The following is a 21,759-nucleotide window of genomic DNA, read 5'->3' as shown; positions in this document are numbered from 1 at the left end:
GGTTTATATATGATACATGAGAATTTATATTTTAGTTGTAAGTGGCTTTTAAAAATACTTCTTTTGTGAACAACTATTACTAAATTGCGGTGGGGCACATTTTGGAGTAGAAGGGCATGAAGCCATTGATGTTGTTGGGGATCTTCATGGTATATACCTGTGCAAATAGAGAAATGTTCAATATTGTTGGGGGTCTTATTGTTGTCTTAAGGTCATAAACCTACAACCAAATAATGTGCACTTCCTGGGTTTGGTTATGGGTGGGGCTTGCCTTATTGTGTTGTGAGGGTTTGTGCAAGCGTGAGTGTAATTGGGACATGGGTCAAACTCCAAACAAGCTTAGAGTATTGCCCCACGCTTAAGGATCCCGTTAGTGTGGAGGGAAGTGTGATGATGCATCACTCAAGGTGCAATGTCTATAAAGTGAGCATGGGGTGTTACACCCTTGATAGGCCCTGAGAGTATGAGGTGGAGAAAGGGCTAGGAGGTTAGGAATGGAGTCTACCAACCAAGGCCATACGACACACCCAATGTGAGAGCCTGTAAGTATTATGATCATGGATGCACCTGTTCTAATAAGTTTTATTTTTTTTCATCTTTTTTTCCCTGTTTTCTTTTTTCATTTTATCCTCTCTTATGTTGTTAGAGGAAGTGGCTTCAATGACTTTTCTATGCAAGCCCTACTCATTATGTAACTTTTTAGGGCTAGCCTTGTCGTTAGTGGTATTGTCAGGAGGAAGGGGTAACTATAACTTGTGAATCTACTCATGCTCATGTCCACTAACAACTTGAGATAGTAAATTGGTAACATTCTTGCTAGATGGAATAGGCTTGCCGTATCATACATATAAATTCATATGATTATGTCAAAGAAGAGTATGTGAAGGCCCTCTTCTTTTATTGCTTTTCATTCGGTTTAACAATATGAGGAGCTATCGCACATAGTGACAAAAACTAAATTGAGGCAATTTGAAAAATCTAACATGAACAGCTTGAAGGACAGCACCAAATACTTTTCTCGAAACTTAAGGTTGTCTTTTTTCTCTACGGGCATTAACATTGAAGAGAAAGGGAAATCATACTGCCCATGCTTTTCACGATCATAATTGACCCTGTGTCTTTGTGGGTAGCACATATATGTGGAATCTCCTCTTTCAAGGGGTGATGCATTGCAAAAAGCGAGCCAAGCCTTCATGTTGACTCACACAATGTTTCTATTCCATTTTGGTTGAGGCTCATATTTTGGGCACTTCAAACATTTTGGTTAAGGCTCATATTTTGGGCACTTCTAGCACTTTATCATGCTAGTAATCCATCGAGCTCCTACTGCCATAATCCAAGATCTTGGATATGCTTTAACCACCTTTTTTCTAACCATGTGCCTACTCTAAAAATTTATTGTGTAGCCCCAAGAAGGAGAACCTTCCTAAGTCCTTTTGGAAAATAGAAAGTAAATTGCATAAGTGAATCTTGGGACTCCCATTATTCTAGCATGGAGACTTCATTATCCTAGAGCTGATAGGGTTTGGGTCTTGCCTTTGTAGAAAAGGCACATCTAGCGCTCATTGGGGTGATGCATTGATCTCCCTCCTACTTCTTTCCCTTTTTTTTTCCCTTCTCTGCTTGGCTTCTATCATTACTTGTAAGGAGGTGGTTTATTCTATATGTTTAAGCTCTTGTGGCATTGACTCCATAGCATCCTTTGGGTTCCATTCTTCTGCCTCAAGCAATGGAGGGGTGGGTAGCAATTCTTCTATAGCTAGAAGCAATTAGTTGCTAAGATGCCAACCTAAAGGATAGGGGAAACCCTAACCCTAGCCCACATTGAGGATATATAAATAGCCCAAAGGTCACTCTCAAGTAGATGAGAGAGTGCACCTTACTTATACTTGAGCAACTTACTAAGTGAGATCTTTTTATTATACTTGAGCTCTCTTTTCCCTCTTGTGCACACATTTTCATGCTTCCACTCTGATATTTCAACATTGTATTAGAGCATCTCTGATCCAACAAGCTTCCTCTAACTCCATCTTGACCTAACTACACATGAGAAGTTCATTTCTCAACCATATCTCTTAACCTTCATAGCCAATTAGGACTTGCAAACATTGGAGGAGTTGGTGTAGCCAAAGGAGGGCATATCTTGGCTTGCTTTCTTTTGGAGACCTCTTTCCCAACTTAGGGTGCATAAGTCTGGCACCTAAAACCTCAACATTGTGTGTCATATAGCTCCACATTGTAGAACTAGCAGAAACAAGTGCAGATTTGACAATGCGACAATCAATGTGGCCCTATGTGCTGCAAACGATGCAATGATGGTGGACAAAACATTTATTATCAAAGTGCTTGACAAAACATTTATTATCTTGTATGTGCATAGGCGCTCTGTTAAATATTTCATTATTTGATATTTGTATTTGGGTACATCCCGACTTTTGGATGCCCTAACGCCTTACTTTATATTTGGGCAAACACAAACGCAAAAGCAAAAGCATGCTATTTGTAAAGTAGACTATTTTTGAGCTAAAGATAAATAAATCTATAAATACATGCCTTGTGAAGTGCTCACACAAGGCATGGGGGGAGATTGCACCCAAATTGTTTCTTTTGTCTCATGTCGTGCAAATTTGCTTTTGCTTTGTATTTGAAATTATAAAGGTTTATAAAGTTCTTTGTTCTTGGGGACCTTCTGACATTCACTACGCATGCGTATAGCATCTGATTCGCGCAGCAGTGGTATCAGAGCTGAGCTGACATCAAGAGCTTCCAATCGCTTGCCATCTCACACAAAGGTGAAGCTTCTAGAACGAATGGGCTCTACAGGCTGTCTCGTGACGAATTGACAACACAGGCGTGTTCCTGGTGGTGAAGAACCCCTTGCTGTACCCTCGATCACAAAGGACCTCTCACATCAGACAGAGCACCACTTAGGAAATCTCCTTTACAATTCATTTTTCTCTCAAAGAAAAGTAGACAATAGTTTAAAAGGTTTGAGCTTTACACAAGCTTAAGGTACAAGCTTTTTTTTTTTAAATCAACGATTCGTAGGCAAGAGTATGTCTTCAACGACGATGACGATGGCAACATCCTCTGACAACAGGTGATTTTATAAAAAAAATGAATTACTTAAGCTTAAAAGCTTAAGTCAATTACGTTACTTAATAAGGCTTAGTCATCCAAGTCACAACTCTCCTTCCTCAAGTGGTTGTTCACACTATCTTTTACACCAAATTGGTTCTCAAGCTTCTTCAAAATTTGTTCACACTTGCAGTGTTGGTGAACCAGATTCAGCAAAGAGCACTGTCACACGCAAGCCTAAGAAGATCACGTTTGTGCTTGAACAAGCCATCCCAATTGTCAGGATCATAAAAGAAAATTCGCGACGGTAGCATAACACAAGCCGTTTATGAAATTTTTGAAGCACTTACTTATACGTTGCTTCCTCCTATTTAAAAGCCATAAAAAGCAAGCCAAATAAACCCGAATTTGAGCTACACTCATCCTTCTAACAAGATTGTGAGTATGTGAGGTTGTTTGAGATTTTTGTAGGATGTCAGATCATAATATGGACGATTTTATGGGCGAAGGCGATTTGCCAGAGCCGACTATGGAACGGAAATTGGATGTAATCATGATCCAGCTTCAAGAAGAGCAAAGGGAACGTCAAAACTTGCAAGCACAATTGGTTGCACTTCAACAATCCTCTATCAAGCAAGACGGAGCACAACCTCAAGATGTCATTCGACATATTATTGATGCGATGCTCGATGCACATGCTCTTAGGAAAGAGGCCAAGATAAATAAAAGAGAATTTAAATTCCACACTTTTAATGGGCAACGTGATGGCAAAATTGTTCTTGCTTTCATTGGTCAATTTGACGACTATTTTCATGAAGAGTAATATGCTGAAAAATGTACACTTAAACGCGTCACTAACCATTTAGCAGACAAAGCATCGTTATGGTGGACTGTTGTCCACAAGAGTGTTAATTGTCCCTCTACTTGGGAAGCCTTTCAAAAGAAATTTTTGCAAAATTTCATTGCGCCTCAATTCCATGAGAAAGTTATCGAACTATGAGATCTCCTGCAACAAAGAGATTGTGAATCCATCCCGCAATACACTGAGTGTTTCTGGAGTGCCTTACTCAAACTTCGAATGCTTGAAGATATTCTTAAGGCGACCCACAAGTACAAGTACATGTTCTGGTTTGCTTGGTCACTTCTATGCGGATGTGAATATGTTCAAACCAAAGACTTTGAAGGATGCGATTTCTTTAGCGCATGATGTGGAGGATAAAATTCTTGGACGAGAAAAGCGACCGCAACAATTTTCGGTTAATAATAACTTTGGTACAAAGCAATTCAATTCTAATTTCTGAAAATTCAATCAATATCTCTTTGTTCCTTCTTCTTTTCGTAAACCCTAGACTCGACCTCCTGCTTTACCATCAAATACAAATTCAAACCCTAAGCCTTCACTCTTGCTAAATCCCAATATACCCAAACTTTAAGCCCTTACCAACAATGTCTCCAAAGCAAAGCTTATGGTTTGCTACAAGTGTCATCAGCATGGACACTTAGTAGCGAACTGTCAGTCCAAGTATCAAGTTGTTCAAATCAATCACTTGGGAGCAACTGATGTGACAAGGACCATGAAGATATGCTAGACTTCAGTGAAGATGATGATGATATCGATAATGCTTCAGATACTTTACTAGGTATGCCAAATCCTCATTCGTTATTAACAATGAAATATTTTGTGCATGGTCAAGAAAATATTGTTTTGCATGATGATGGAAGTACACATGATTTTATTTCCGCAAAGTTGGTAAAAGAATTGAATTTATCTACTATTCCAACTCATTATCACATAAAGGCTATATTCTTAGGTATTAGATACAATGGTACACAAGAAGTGCATGATTTAGAAATTAAAATCGGTGATTATGTTGAGCGTAGAAATTTCTTGGTTGTGCATTTGCAAGCTAGTGATATTACTTTCGGTTTGACCAATGTACCAGCTACATTCAGTTGTATGATGAATCGTATATTTTTGAAGTATCAAAATTGTGTGATTGTTTTCTTTAATGATATTTTGGTTTTAAGTAAGGATGAGAATGAGCATTGTAAACATCTATCTTTAGTTTTCAAATTGTTAAAAGAGAATCAATTGTATGCTAACCCCGACCAGAGTAAAAATTTCCAAACTCAGATTGAATACTCAGGTCACATTGCTTCTTTTGATGGTATTCGTGTTGATCTTAAAAAGATAGAGCCAATTTTGAATTGGCCAATCCCTAAAAATATGCATGAGTTACGTTCTTTCTTAGGCCTTGCCAGCTTTTATAGAAAATTTGTGAGAAACTTTTTATTGCTTGTATTGCCTTTGACAAAATTGTTAAAGAAATGTGTTGTGTATCGTTGGTCTGACAACCAGCAAAAGTCTTTTGATTTGTTGAAACATGCTTTAACACATACACCTGTCTTGCAATTACCTGATTTTAGTCGAACATTCTTCCTAGTAGTTATTGACACTAGCGAATCAGGAATAGGAGCTATCCTCATGCAAGATTCACATCCCATAGCCTATTCTAATTGTAAACTTAAACCTTCTGAGTTGAAGTATTCCACCTATGATAAAGAATTGTTAGTTGTAGTTCAAGCCTTACGTCAATGGAAATACTATCTAATGGGATCAGAATTTATGATTAAAACTGACAAGCAAAGTATCAGACATCTCCTTAGTTAGCCACAAATTTCTGACCACCATATTAAATGGGTTGCTTTCATTCAAAGTTTTCATCCACTTATCCAATAGCATCCAGGAAGAGAAAATGTTGTTATTGATGCATTGAGTAGAAGACCAAGTATCCATAATATTTATGTTCTATCCTTTGATTCCCTTACTCTTATGAAGGATACCTATGAACATGACCCCAGTTTTCAAGCTGATTGGAAGAAATTCGTCTCTAATAAATGGATTCCAATTGATTCTTCGTCTTATTCTAATGGATTTATGTTTTATGACAAAAGATTGTGTGTCACTGTTTAATTTAGATAATTTGTGTCGCACGAAATTCATTGTCCTCCATATCAAGCTCATAGATGTATTATTTCCACTTTAAGAACATTGGTTGAAGATTTTTACTGACCGCAAATGGAATCTGATATTTCTAACTTTGTTTCTGAGTATTTAATTTGCCAAAGAGTCAAGCGACACCATGGTAAGCAATATGGCTTGTTAATGCCTTTACCAATTCTTGACCGTCCATGGGAGTATATTTCAATGGATTTTATAACTGGTTTGCCTAATACACTAGCTAATCATGATATGACTTGGACTATAGTAGATCGATTTAGTAAACAAGCATATTTTCTACCATGCAAGAAAACATTAACTGCATCTCAAGCTGCACAATTGTTTTTAAAGACCGTTTTCACTAATTATGGTTTGCCAAAAGTTATTATTTCTGATCACGATTCTAGATTTTGTAATAATTTTTGGACTACTTTGCTAATTTGGGTACTAAGATTGATTTCTCATCTGCATTCCATCCTGAAGCCAATAAACAAACAAAAGCTACTAATAGTACAATTCTAGATCTTTTATGTGCATACACAATTTCAAAACCACAAACATGGGACACGCATTTGCATCTACTTCAATTTGCATACAATAATACACCACACACAGCTACTCATAAAGCACCCTTTGAAATCATTTATGGACATAGATTGCCTACACCTGTCACATCATTGTCAAATTAAGTTAAAGTTGTTGATGATATTACCAATATGCATGCTACTATTTTTGCTCAAGTTAAAGATATGATTGCGAAAGCCCAACAATCATATACTAAACAAGCTAATAAGAAAAGACAAGCCATGAGTTTCAATGTTGGTGATTATGTTTGGTTACGCATTGAAAAGAGAAGATTGAAAAGTGTTGAGAAACACATGGTTGTTAAATTAACACCTAGGTTTTATGGACATTCCAAAATAATTTACAAGATAAATGACGATGCATTTAAATTAGAACTACCCGAACATTTGAAGATCCATAATACTTTTCATATCAGTTTGTTACGACCTTTTAAAGGCCAATTACCCGTCCACCCTGTCTATGAAAACTCTCCTTTGTTAGAAGAAGAAACTGAAATCCTTAAACCTGAAACTATTCTAGACACTGACTTTGTGACCACTAGAACTAGCCGTAGATATTCTAGGTATTTGGTTAAATTTAAAAATCATCCTATTGAAGAGGCCCAATGGATGTACACCCGTAACCTAAGTGCTTACCCCTCACTGCTGGCTTTGCATTGAGCTAATAGCAATTGAGGACAATTGCTATCCCACCCCAGGGGTATGACGCTAGGAGGCATATTTCATGGTGGATTCCGTGACCACAGTGGTTTCCGTTAAACTATTTATTTGCCAGGGCTCGTACACAAGGTGGATTCCTTGTGCGAGAAGTTGACGGGGACACTTGTTCTTTTCGGGCTCATATTAATTTAATGTGCACATGGGTGATTCCCTAAAATACATATTAAATTAATGGGGTTTTCGAGTTTAGAGTGCACACTCAAATTAAATTAAGATTAGGACAGAGTTCCAACCTATTTAATTATTTTGTAGCTGAAGACTGCTAGGTATTCACTTTTGTTGGGTTTTATTTAATTATTTCTAACAATTGTAAATGCTTCAGTTGATGTAGAGTAAATGACGGTGGTGTTGGGTAGTATCGGGCAATGGCATGAATCCAAATGCCTAGAAGAATTACTATTTTTGATGGGTGCATGCCTTATCACTCAAGGTGTGGTGCCAATATTTATTTAAGCATGTTTATTTATCAAAGCGCTTGACAAAACATTTATTCTCTTGTATGTGCATAGGCGCTCGATTAAATATTTCATTATTTGATATTTGTATTTGGGCACATCCCGACTTTTGGATGCCCAAACGCCTTACTTTATATTTGGGCAAACACAAACGCAAAAGCAAAAGCATGCTATTTGTAAAGTGGACTATTTTTTAGCTTAAAGATAAATAAATATATAAATACATGCCTTATGAAGTGCTCACGCAAGGCATGGGGGAAGATTGCACCCAAATTGTCTCTTTTGTCTCATGTCACGCAAATTTGCTTTTGCTTTGTATTTGAAATTATGAAGGTTTGTAGAGTTCTTCGTTCTTGGGGACCTTCTAGCATTCACTACACACCATAAGCATATTCATTAAGTGTTTAACTATCATCATCTTACTTGACTATTGCAAGGCTATGTGTTAGATATAAACACATAGATCATTTTCATCTCTTCATCTAATCCTATTTGTCTAATTACATATCAGTTCTATTTACTTGGCTTAAAACATCACTATATTTGCTTCCACTTTTATTGCCCATCTTGTAAAAGATTAGACACTACCATTGCCTTGTGCAATCGGTATAAGACCTTCCTATCATGGCATATGATGATATAAAGGCTCAAATCTGCAAGTTTAATAAAAGAGACTTTCACCCATGGTAGGTATTAGTGAAATATAAAATGATGGAGAGGGGTTATTGGCCCTTCATGAAAGAGACCAAGGTCATTGATCCATCCAACCCTATGGATGTAGAAGATGATGAAAGAGCCCAAGCCATAATAACGTTGCACTTAAATAAATCCTTAATCCACTAGATTGATCAACTTACAACTTCAAAGGAGAAGTGGGACAAGTTCAAGAAATTGTATAGTGTGAGAGGAAAGAGTTTCAAAATCTTTCTCAGAATAGAGTGTTTCAACTTGTAATATAAGCATGGAGAAGACTTGGGAAAGTTCATTTCCGACATGAAGGTCTCATGACCCAATTAGTTTTGGTCCAAGCTCCAATTGTTGTTAAAGAAGATGCCATTGCCATACTTTTAAAAGTTGTAAGGAAAGTCTTTTCAACTCTTATAACTACCCTAACAAATGCACCAAATCCTACACTTGAAGGTATCATACAATCTTGTTTGGATGAGGAGAAAATAAATCAACTAGAAGGTAGCACCAACTTAGCATCTACCCCAACAACCCATGATCAACTCTTAGTCCATATTGTTTCTACTAAATGTTCATTTTGCAACAAAACAACATATTGTAAGCAACTATTGAAAAAAATATCCTAACAAGATGAACTGCAACAAATGTAAGCAAACAGGACATATCACCGGTAAATGTCCTAATTTCCCTAAAGTACCAAAAGAATTGGAGGCCAACAATGTCTCCAAAGCACCTAATGACCAACTTTTTTTGTATCTCTTGTATCATATTTCCATAAATATCCTTGTAGCCTATTTTTATAAAGGCATCCCATTGATTCATTGAGGGGGGAACCATTTACAAAGCTATGCAATCCAATGTTGCCTTGGCATTTTGGGGGGGGTGTGTGGGGAAGTGTTAAAAGTATAGCATGAGAACCCTATGTAAGCAAGGGTGCATGAGGAAAGGTGAGGTGTGAATGGATTGAAGGGCAAGGGAAACCCTAACCCTAGCCCACATTGAGGCTATATCAATGGCCTAAAGGCCACTCTCAAGTAGATGAGAGAGTGTACCTTAGTTGTAGTTGAGCAACTTACTAAGGAATATTCTTTTTATTGTACTTGAGCTCTCTTCTCCCTCTTGTGCACACATTTTCATGCTCCCACTCTGGTATTTCAACACTTAGGCCTTCTATGGAGAGCCCTGCTTCCCTTAACCATAGCACATAACCCCCCTTTATCATCATGTACTTGCATTGTGACATGCATGTTTTCATGCTTTGTTTGAGTGCTCTCCTAGTGAGCTATAACTTTCTTATAAGATTCTCAATAGTGTCTCCACTTTGTTCTATTACTTCCAGTATGGTATTGGCAAAGTTTTGGTACTAAATTTGCATTGTCTCATCCACTACTCTAGTCCTTTGTTTTGCCAAGCTCTGGTCATACTTGTGCCACTTTCATGACTAGATCAAGGATATGGTTTGCATTATTCTCTTTCCATTGGTCCATTTGTTGTGTTCTATGAGCTTAATTAAATTTTGATGCATTGTCACCTTTAATTGATTGGGAAGAGTGGTGCATTAAAGGAAGAGAGACTGGGAGGGAGGTTACGTGACTACTGACATCCTATATCTCCTCGTCCCCACCCTCTTTGCAAGGGAGGGAAAAGTGAAAGATTTAAAGGTGAGAGGGTGGTCTTAACTACACCTATCGATAGATACAACATTTATTAAAGGCAAGGTTCTTTAAAGTTTTTTGCTTTAAATTTGAAGCCTTTTCTTTATTATTGGTTGTTGTGATCACTGCACAATACACTCCATTGTGCACTATATTTAACCTTACGCATGCATACACACAGAGACTCATGCATGCACACTCATACTCGCACACATGGTCATAAGGCATTTGGGCTTCTGTTGGGTTCCTCTACCTTTGGCTAGGTGCCCACATTATTCGCAAGGGGGGTCAATGGGCAGAAAGAAGAAGGAACAAGGCACTTGCAATGCCTTAAGTACCATCTCGCCATTCCTTATACACATTGCCAAATGATAAAGCATTTATTAAATTCAAGATTCTTTAAAGTTTTAGTGCTTTAAAATTGAGGCCTTTTCTTTATCCCCCAAGTTGTTGTAATCACTACACAGTGCACTCCATTGTGCATCATACCTAATATTACACACAAGCATATATACACACATGCATACACACTTTTGGACCCACACTCACCCTCATGTACATGCTCACAAGGTAGTTTGGCTCTCGATAGGTTCCTCTCCTTTTTCCCTCTTTGGCCAAGTACCTACCTTGTTTACAAGAGGGGATTCAAAGGCAAGAGGCAAACAGAACGAGGCACTTACAGTGCCTCAAGTACCATCCCACCATTCCTTGTAGGCCTTGCACACATCTCACTACGAACCTTGCACTCCCTTACATGTATACCCTTACATTTGCACACATGTACACATACACTTAGACCTTGTGCATGCACCCTTGCAAATAAGGCTTGCACACCACAACCCACTTGAGCCTTGCACTTGTATTTTGAACCTTAGATCCTTGGACGTAGGATCTTTCCACAAGCATGTAGACCTTTACATACGTGCACTAGACCCTTGCATGCACTCCTATGCACTTGTGAGTGCATCTTGCATAGCGCACAACCCACCCTCTTGCACATGCACATTGTCTCTTAGTGCACACCCATAAGCACATCTTACACTTGCACAATAGGCACTACACAACATTGTACTTATCTTGCATCTTAGGCACATTATAGTGAACTACACATTGCATTAGTGCACTACACTTAGGTACACTTGCACTGTAGTGCACTTAATGCAAGTTGGGAACATGTACTCAATGTGATAGGATATTTGGATGCACTCTTATTATTTCAAGAGCTTGACCACTTAGTGAGCAACTACCTCTCACATAGCATATCACACATGAATGCACTAAGTATAGTCTCAATGACAAAGGACACCCATAACATACTCCATGATCCAAGATGCACCTCCTAGATTCTCAAACTCTCTATGGCAACTCCCTCTTTCTTTGAGGTATAAGTGTTGTACTCCTACTACCCAAGCCACCATTCATTGGGGATGTGCACTAATTGTCCCTACTTTTCAATGGTCTAGGCTCTCTTCACTTCCACTGGGTTTTCCTAGACGTGTAGGGGTTGTGGCTTCTCATCCATAAGCACTTGTAACTATTACCCTGGATCCACTTATTGAGGTTGTGTCTTTCATGGGGTAACTATTTTAATAGTGGAGCCCCCCACACTTGAAACATTTAACCCTTGTGGTTGAGGCTTGGGGTCTCCACCATTATGTATTTGAGTCTGCAAACCTATAAGATGCACTGAGGGTTAGTCTATAGTGGTTGTTTCCCCACGTCTAACTACTCCTCTTGGTACCAAGGCTAACTGTGTGGCTGGGGTTATTCCTGAGATTTGGCCCTGAATTTATGAGATGGGGCCTCTTGGGGGATTAGGTCTCAAGGTCCAAGAGTTGGTGGTAAGGTTGGTGTTGAATCTAGCTTGACTCCCTTGTGTTGTCCTCCTCCCTTTTTAAGTCAACTAATCTTTCAACCATCCTCATGGCCATTGCCAAACTAGTTGGTTCTTGTCTTTCAACATCTCTCCTGGCTCACTCTTACATATTGAATAGACATCCATGTAACTTTGTGTCTATGTCCATATTGGGTAGTTGCAGCATCAACTGCCTATACTTACTAACATACTCCTTTATATTTCCTTGTGTTTGCTTGAGATTTCTCCACTCATCTCTAAATTTGAATTTTTGATCTTCAGGATGAAGTATTCTTTCAGTTCCTCTTGAAGCTCTTCCCATGAAAAGATAGTTTGTCCTTACTCTTGTTCCAGTATGTACCAGCTACTTGTAGCATCCTCCTCTAGGTAGATGGCTACCACTTCTCCCTTCTTGTCTCCAGTGATTCTAGCATACTTCAAGTATCTATCTACCTTCGCAATCCATTTCTTCAAAGTCAACCCATCTCTCTCTCCCTTGTACTTGGTGGGTTGGGCCATCTTGAACATGCCATAGTCATCTTTTGAACTCTCACTCTCCTCTTCATCCTTATTGTTTTGCCACTTGTCTTTCTTCTTGCTTCCTACTTCAGCTACCTTATTCTTGTCTTTCTTTGTATTGTGAGCCCTCCTAGATGTGTCCCTCGTAGCTAACCTATCTGCCAATCTATCCACCTCTTCTTGTAGTTTGTGTCTCTTCTCTTCCTTTTATTGTTGTATCACCCACTCCTTGTAACCTTGCTCCACTTCAAACTTTCTTATCTTTTCCTCCTCTTCTTCCTTCATTTGCATATTCCTCCAAAGTGAGTCCAGCAAACTTGACATGCCCTCCAACTGTTTCTCTAGTCCAACTACTTTTTCTTCCTGAGCTTCTCTCCATTCTTGACCTTGGATCTTCTTCCTCTCTTCAATCACAGGGGTGGGTGCACTCTCTATCCTCCATATTTTCATGGGAAGTTGTGCCTTGACCTTGGTGTTGTCGATGTGAGGAAGCTGTGTTTCACCTTGGGATGGTGGTTGTGCTGTAGGGAAGCCGTGTCATGTATTCAAATGGTGACTTGTGTCGAGGTCGTCGTGTCGAGGGTTGTTGCATTGGGGGACGTCATGATGGGGGTCAATGAGATGTGGAGTGACACGATGTGGGTCGTCACGACACAATTTCAGGACACTGGATCTTCTCTCCTACTTCCATTGATTGAGCACTCCTTTACTCTGAGCAAGAGTTGCTATGATGCCATGTATAATGCACTTGCTTTCAATCACTCACTTGACACAACACAAAAAGATAACACAATATGTGAGGGCAAGGTATACTCTTGTATTATTCAATGAAAGAAACGATACAACATAGGGACATCCTAGGACTGCACCCTCACGACGCCACACATGTGAGGGTTCACCGCTAGGTATAGGGAATCACACATAGTGTGAAAACCAAGCAAGGCTCAAAGTGGCTACTACTCCCTATTATAAGTGTTTCTGGTAGCAAACACCATGGTGTAGCTACAAAGCCCTTAAAAGAGGGGGGGGGGGGGGGGGGGGCAGAGTACTTGGTTGTTGTGTGTCCCCTTGTAGGTATGCATTGGCATCGGAGCTAAATGCATCTATATGGAGAGTCCCTTTCCATTGTGCCTTTCCTATGCCATTTTATAGGTTTCCACTTGAAAGTCCAAGGAAGGTTTGTGCAATTCTTGGGGGCAAACTAAGAGATCTTGAAGTCAAATACTATGGTTTTATCTCCTTCCTAGCTCTTCGTACTTGTTTTCTAGTTTATCCAAATCTTCTCACTACTCGTCATACCCTTTATAGTAAAGGGGATGGTCAATCACTTTCTAAGTAGGAGCCTTCAGGGAACTCAACAATCTCAAGTGGAGCTCTTGTACTTCAGGTGCCAACTCCACCACTAGCTGAGGTCCTTGAGGCACGTTACTTGTACTCTCTCTTGGCCTATCAAATTCTTGGGATTCCACAAAGTTTGCCAATGAAGACATGATTTCCAATGGCTCACAGGAAAGGATAGCTTAGCTATGATTCAGAGGATTTTGGTGTTCCTACTCCTATAGCTTCCAACTCCTATTCTTTGTGTCCAATACCCTTTAGATATTATTTAAGTGCTTCTTTGTTTGGTGCTAGGGTTGGGAGATTGAGTACTTGGATGAATTCCAATCAACTCAATGTTGCATTAGCTAAGCTCACTTATGCCTTCCACAATGTTATGTCATTATTTCCAATTGTGGAAACTATATAGATAGATTTTCTATAGAGTTCCTATTGTTGAAATACTATAAACTTAAACCACTTCTACCTACACTTTAAGATAACTTTATTTGCTCAATGAGTTTGCTATTCATTAGTCAGTCTCCTTAATGTTTTCCCCATTGAGTTTTATTTACTTCATTCTCGGTTCATGTGACTGCTTTAATCAAAATTGTATCGAGGGTTTGTTGTAGATTGGCACAAGCTAGCTTCAGTTATTCTTGGTATTGTTGATTCTCCCAAGTCTCTCTTTTGCATTGAGCCATCTTAGCCTTTTCCTGCTCTAACTATATTCTCATGTCTACCATTGAGCTTGCACTTCCTCATGTTTCTTCTTTAGCTCTTCTAGCTCTTTATCTTTTACTTCTACTGCTATGTCTTTTTCCATCAGTTGTGCCTAAAGGTTTTGTAGAGTTGATGGTTGGCTTGCATCACAAACATCCTATATGTCTCCTGGGTATCTCCTAATCTATCTTATAGCCCCTATTTTCCTTGAAGCACTTCCATTTGATCCCTTCTTCTAAGTTCCTCACATAGTAGCTTTAGGGCTTCCAGGTTCCTTGCTATGCTTCGTATAAGGTTGCGTTCTTGTGAGCTTATGGTGGACTCTATCTATGGCACTTCATATCACCTTGTGAAGTGGATGTGACTTCTTTAATGGTTTTGATCTTCTCTAGACTAGTGATTTTGTTTTGCAAGCCTTGTATCTAATGTGCTACCACTAAAGCACTTCTAGGTCAAGGCTTTGCAAATTCTCAATTACCTTTTCTTTTCTTTGCTCGAGTTAACTTCCTCTTGTCTATACCATAATTGCTTGATTTTACTGATTAAGTGTATGGCTAATTTCTTGTCTCTACTATGCAAATGACTCTAAAATAGCCCTTTGAATATTCTACTGTGTTCCTTCATCTTGGCATATATTATTTTTACTTCCTTCTTGCTCCTTTTTTTAGTAGCATGAGCTATAGCTTGTTCTTCAAGAGTGTCTCCTTCATTAGAGTCCAAGGTAGTTGAACTCTCCTCATTCTCATCTCTACTTCTCTTTTCTCCTTTTTGGCTAATTTGTTTCCTACTAGATGTTTGACTTCTAGTTCCTTAAACCCTCCTATTGGCAACTGCTCTCACATTGATCACCCTAGTGAGTGCGCTTGCAAAGCCTATGACCATTCCTTTGGGCTCAAAGGATCTCACATCAAGAGTCAGAGCTGGTCTTTTTGTGCCTTCATAATAGTTTCATGGCCTCTAACCAAAGGTTGTTTTAGATCTCTAGCCAAGAGTTGTTTAGTGAGCACATCTTCCAGGAGGTGTTTGGGAACCCTCATTTTAGAAGAGTAAGGTCTATTATTAGTGAATATGTGGTGGAATGCTCATGTTGTTGTGCACAACACTTCCTCCGTAGTAATGGCACTAAATTGTACACCATGTTAAGTGAGGCTGAATGATTTTTTCCATCTTTGTAGAACTATGGAAAATCTTATGGGTCCTTTATATTTTCCTTATTTATTTTGTATTCCACAAGCAAGATCTACAAGTTGTGGTGTGAGCATCACTTTATCGATTACTTACCCTTGCCCAGTAGGCTAACATACACTATAAGTAGTGTGATAAGCCAATAGTGCTACCATCAATTTGTTATCCCAATATGATTGTGAGCTTGACACAATTTTGGTCAGTATGCTGATCAAGGTTTTGTTCATTGATTTAGTATGACTATTTGCTTATGGATAGTAGGGTGTTGATCTTTGGTGAATGATTAGGAACATAAAGAGTAGTTGGTCCACTACTTCATTCATAAAATGTGTTTCTTGATCACTTACAGTTTTTGTGGGGCATCCAAATCTCGATATCACATATTCCCACTCGAATTTAGGTGTTATTTTTGCACCATTCTTTCTTATAGCATGCACTTCAGCTCATTTTGCCACATAGTTAGTGGCAACTATGATGTATTTTGCTTAGCAATATTATGTGATAGGGCTAGTGGGTCCTATGAAGTCAATCCCCCATTTCTTAAAGGATTAATGTGTAAGAACTCGCACAAGTTCTGCTTTATCTTTTTTGATGGGTATCTTTGTGTATCGGCATTCATCACAGTGTTTTACAATTTATCATGTATCCTTGAATAGTGTCGACCACTACAATTAAGATCGCCAAATCTTACATACCATGGTTGTCGCATCGAAATGGCCTCCAACTATTCTCGCATGTGCTTAGTGCAACACATTTTCAATTTCATAATTGCATATACATCTTCTCAATAATCCATCTTGCCCTAGCCTATAAAACTATCATGCAATTAGCTAATAAGGCCTTGTTTTTATGAGTAAGCGTGTAAGTTGAGCTTTCTCTATCAGGCACTCAAGCAATCCATTTTTCAATATACTAACAATATCATTGGCCCAATAAGGTGTTAGGCCAAATTTAAAAAGCCAAGCCTCTTGCTGTAGAATAAACAACTATGAATCTAAGAGATTATCGTCAATTCCAATCACTTTCTCTCCACTCATCACTCTTGACATGTGGTTAGCAATGTAATGCTGCTTGCCTTTTCTCACAATAATGTTGAAGTCAAATTCTGGTAGTTGTAGTAGTAGTAGTAGCCATATTGCAATGTGTCCTATAGTGCATAGTCTATTTAGCAAATACATCAAGGGTGGCAAGGAGGCAATGGCAAAATTTCTTCACAGCACACATTGTGCCAACATGTTTTGTGGTGGAATAATTGATTTTAGTTTTTGTAAGCTACTAGCACAATATGTGGTGGAATAATTGATTTTAGTGAAGCTCATAGGGAAGTCAAGTTCTCTTAGATGGTAGGGCATGGCTCTAATAGGACTTTGGATGCATCAATGTGCACGTGGAATGTCAGTTTCTAGTCAAAGGCTCGTAGAATAAGTGCACTAATTAGAGTTTTTTTTTAAGGCTTCATAAGCCTGTTGGCACTCTTGGTCCATTCCCAAAATATCAAGAGTCTATACAATGATCTCGCTATGGATGTGGTAATTGAGCACAAAATGCCTATAGTAACCAGTGTATCTGAGAAATTGTTGAAATTCTTAAACATTTTTTTGGTGGCAGCGATAGTTCCACAATGACTCAAATAATTGGCCACCCCATTCTTGGAGACAACATGCCCTAGAATTATCCCACGCTTGACCAAAATTGGTATCTTAGTGGATTTAGAGATAGTTGATATTGCATGCACCATTGGAACACTGCTCAAAATTTCTCTAAGTGCTTGTCCCATGAGGAATTGACATAGAGGTCATTAATAAACGCTTTGAGATACTTTTGAATCATGTACGCATTAGGCACTAGAATCGCTAGTGCATTTATTAACCCAAAGAGCATGCCAATGTAGGCAAACACCCTCCATTCAGTGCTGGGCAAAGGCAGTTTCGTGTTAATCATTAGGGTGCACTTGCATTGAGGGAGCTATAAACCTCCTTGCCTAGCATGCACTCGATTATGTGCTCAATGTAAGGCAACAAATAGTGGTCATTCTTAATGGTTGCATTTATTTTCTTATAGTTAACATATGTTTGGATCTTTCCATTTTTCTTGAGTACTTCCGGGATAGTGTGGGTGAGCACATGCAGTGGGACTCCCTTAAGGTCAATGTAACTCCATGCAAACATGTTTTGGAGTTCCATAAGAAGTGCAATGAGTTTATCTTCTTCCTCCTTTGCAAGATGTTGACAATATATGTGGGTTTAGGTAGGAGGCTATCCTTCCCTAGCAAGATTCACTTCCTTGACCTTCATGGGTCCCTCGATTGGTTCCCTAGATTTTCCTTCCCTTTTTGCTCCCAACAAAATGACTACATAGTCTCCCTTTTTTAATCGAATGAATTTTTTTAGGAGGTCCTAGGGGCTTTTTTGATTGTTGATGTTAGATCTTTGCTTCCTCGAGTTTCCTTTAGCTTTCTTTGTTATAAGTGCACTAGTAGCTTCATGATAAATTGCTTTGTTGGAGTTGGCTATGGAGTTTTTGGATTAGATTCTGTACCATCATATGACTTCAAACTCGTCATGTCTAATTCTTGAAGAAATTTTATATTTTCATCTTACACTTCGTCAACCTTGAGTACTTTAAGAGATGGGATGAGGTCTTACAGTGTAAACCCTATTATCTCATGATCAAGCACCTCCAAATATTCAAGGTATTCTAGTTCTGACTTCATTTTCACCACTCATGTATCTAAGAGTAGTTTGTCTACCTTTCAAGGTTAAGGATCTATTGCAATTTGTTCTATGGTTCTATCACCATTAGAGTCATAACTTTGGACTCATTGTCTTCCTCGCCTTTGATTTTCTCATTATTGGAGTTTTCAAGATGCAACTAGTCTAGTATGATAGTTGAATAATACTTGGTACAAGCTTGCCCAATTTCATTCCCACTAATGTAGTAGCTCTTTGAAGTTCAACATCTTGGTCTTGAGATCGTTCTTTAGACATCATCACCACTGTACAAGAATTTTTCTTAGCTCCTAGTGGTTGCTAGGAACATTGAACCCTACAGTGTTTGGCTTGGATGGTCTTGGGCTCATCATGAGGCATACTTGTTAAGGTTGGGGATCTTGAAACTCCTTATATTGTACTCATTGATCAGGGTTTAGAAATATATGTCATGGTTTGTATAGCTTATATGAGAATAGGCAAATGGCCGATAGATGTTAATCATGGATGGAGGATGAACGCAACCAACAATTCTCCAAGATATTTGCATGCAACATCCATGAATGCCATTATTAGCTATGTACAAGATGAGCATCACTTTTTGTGTAGGACTCTTCTTCTTATCGCATTATTATTTGGTAGCCATACATCACTATTGTACATATGGAGATGAAATTTTTAGATGATGGATCACCTTGTGTGCATGGATGAGGAGTTGTTATGGTAAGAAGGTTGTTTAGTTTGTTATAGTTTGTATTTATCATGCCAAGAATCAAGATACATTGAGAGATTATCCATTACCACCAAATGTAAAAGAATTTAGAGAGCTAGGTTTTTAATGAATACCATTGTAAAGTGGGACTACGATGGTGGTAACTGGAAAAAGCTCTCGCCTCATATCATAGGCTATGATACTTTTTCTTGAGGATTCATTGGATTTTCAATAGAGGGACTTCCATATGTTTTTAGGAAGTTAAGACCATGGACATGGCTAAAAAGGAATATATTTAAAAGGTTGGAAAAGATATGAGAAGACATGGTACTATAGGTGAATGTATTTTTGGTGTATACGGTGGATTGTCTTATGTAGATACATTGGTTGAAATTTTAGCTATGCTTAAATCTAAGCAAAATTTTGAAAATGGTGTGATATAGGTGTGTACTTTGGATATTATAGTGAGTGCAATAGTTCAACAATATATACTCAAAACACTACCCCTAAAAAGAGGCCTAGGGCAATGAGTGACATCCCCAATTGGGCTTCAATCACAAAACTACAAGATCACTCTAATGACTAAGCCCCAACAAAAGTGTAACCCTTAGTACCCATTTCTAAGGGCTTGGCATGACCATTGACTCACCATTGCATGTAATGCTAGTTGACTTATAACAAACATGGACCAACACCATGCTGTCAAAACACTATAACAACACCCCACCCATTGGCCTCTTGCTTATGTCCATCCTCATTTCTTGGGGCCTAACTTACCCTCTAGAGCTAGAGCACCATCTTCTCTTGGACAAGGTCCTTCTAGAGGAAGAGTTACATGTTATGAGCCAACTCGAAGGCCCATCACTGTCTCTCAAAATTGCCATTGCCTTGGTAAGTTGCCATATTGACCCTTTGACTTAGATTTCCTTGTAGAACTAGAAGGCCCATCACTGTCTCTCAAAATTGCCACTGCCTTGGTAAGTTGCCATATTGACCCTTTGACTTAGATTTCCTTGTAGAACTAGAATACAACCCTCAATTCTATGATTGGTGGCTCCCAAAATATGTCACACAACCATCATGTATGTGAATAACACCATCCACTCTTTGTAAATAACCAAAAATTTCTTATATGCACACTTACAACACCTTTTTCTAACTAGGAAGCTATTCACTATTGTTCAAAAGAGGGGGATAATGAGCATAATGAAATGCTAAAGGGAGGACATTGAAATGTATTGAGAATGGAATGAATTATAATATTGAAGATAGGAGCATTGGGCATCTAAAATACTATATAAAATCATATAAAGTAGCCCTACCCCTTGTAAGTGTCTTCATTTGCTAATTTGTTATCCATTTCTTTGTCCAAATAATATCAAATAAATAGGAAAATCTTCACTCTACATATTTTTTGGTTTGCATAATGGTGGAATAGGAACCCACTCAAAAAGTAGGGCCCATCAAAGATACATGAAACCATGACAAAAATGTCTTTACTTTGGAGCAACAAGAGGCATTCAACCAGTGACCGATGCTCTAAAGGAACATAGTAGATTTGAATTTTTGCCTACTGAAAAGCATGGACAAGGCCATATCAAGCAGTGATAGGGCCAAAGTGATGATCAATGAGTGTGAACTTTTTGAATATATCAACATCATAGGCAAGCTAGCACGAATGCTTGGTTGCATGAATTTCATTTGGGAATTTAGGCCAAAGACCAAAAGCTCTATAGTGTGCATATAGAAAAAGGGGAAAGGACACTTGCTAAAGTTGCACTCACATTGAAGTTGATGGAGCACATCTTGGGAATAAGAATGTGGGACGAGAGGTTTGAAAAGGCCAAGAAAGTAACAACGGTGTCAAACATGTGGCGTGATAGGGGAGACCTTAACAATGATGCACTATTCTTCAGTTCTATCCAAGATGAGGATTTCAGAGTCGCTACTTAAAACTTCCATATTATAAGTTAAGCCCAACATGTTTGCTAGTTGGATCCCCAAGGGCCAAATGGAGGATATCATGAGAAGAAGGATAGGTAAGTAAAGTTTGAATGAATTATGGATTGAGGCCATCATAGAGTCCATCATGAGGTCTTAAAGCATCTTGTGTAGACCACTAAGGAGATTGCTCACTAATGCAAAGGTAGGGACACACATGTCTGGCTCCACCATGACTAGAACTAGAAATTTAGTCGTGAATACTTAGTCATCCACACCCGAGACTCGGCAATAACAAAATCCCACCAAGCTAAAGGAGGCACAACCTCACAAAGTATGGCTACATAGGGACTAGGAAGGGCAACAAGACATGATAGATTAAGGAGGAAAAAAAGCACTATAGGTCAAGAGAAAGGCTAGGAGAAGAGGAGGTGGATACTAACACATAGGAAACAAAGGAGGAAGTGAAGAAGAAGAAGAAGAAGAAGAAGAAGAAGAAGAAGAAGAAGAAGAAGAAGAAGAAGAAGAAGAAGAAGAAGAAGAAGAAGAAGATGATGATGATGATGATGATGATGATGATGATGATGGACAAGAGACCACGATCGACCAAGTAGAAGAG

Source organism: Lygodium microphyllum, chromosome 24 (assembly GCF_053477565.2).
Source record: "Lygodium microphyllum isolate KBCC chromosome 24, Lygodium_microphyllum_v1.1.10, whole genome shotgun sequence".
Classification (NCBI taxonomy): Eukaryota; Viridiplantae; Streptophyta; class Polypodiopsida; order Schizaeales; family Lygodiaceae; genus Lygodium; species Lygodium microphyllum.
This window is presented reverse-complemented; position numbering follows the sequence as displayed.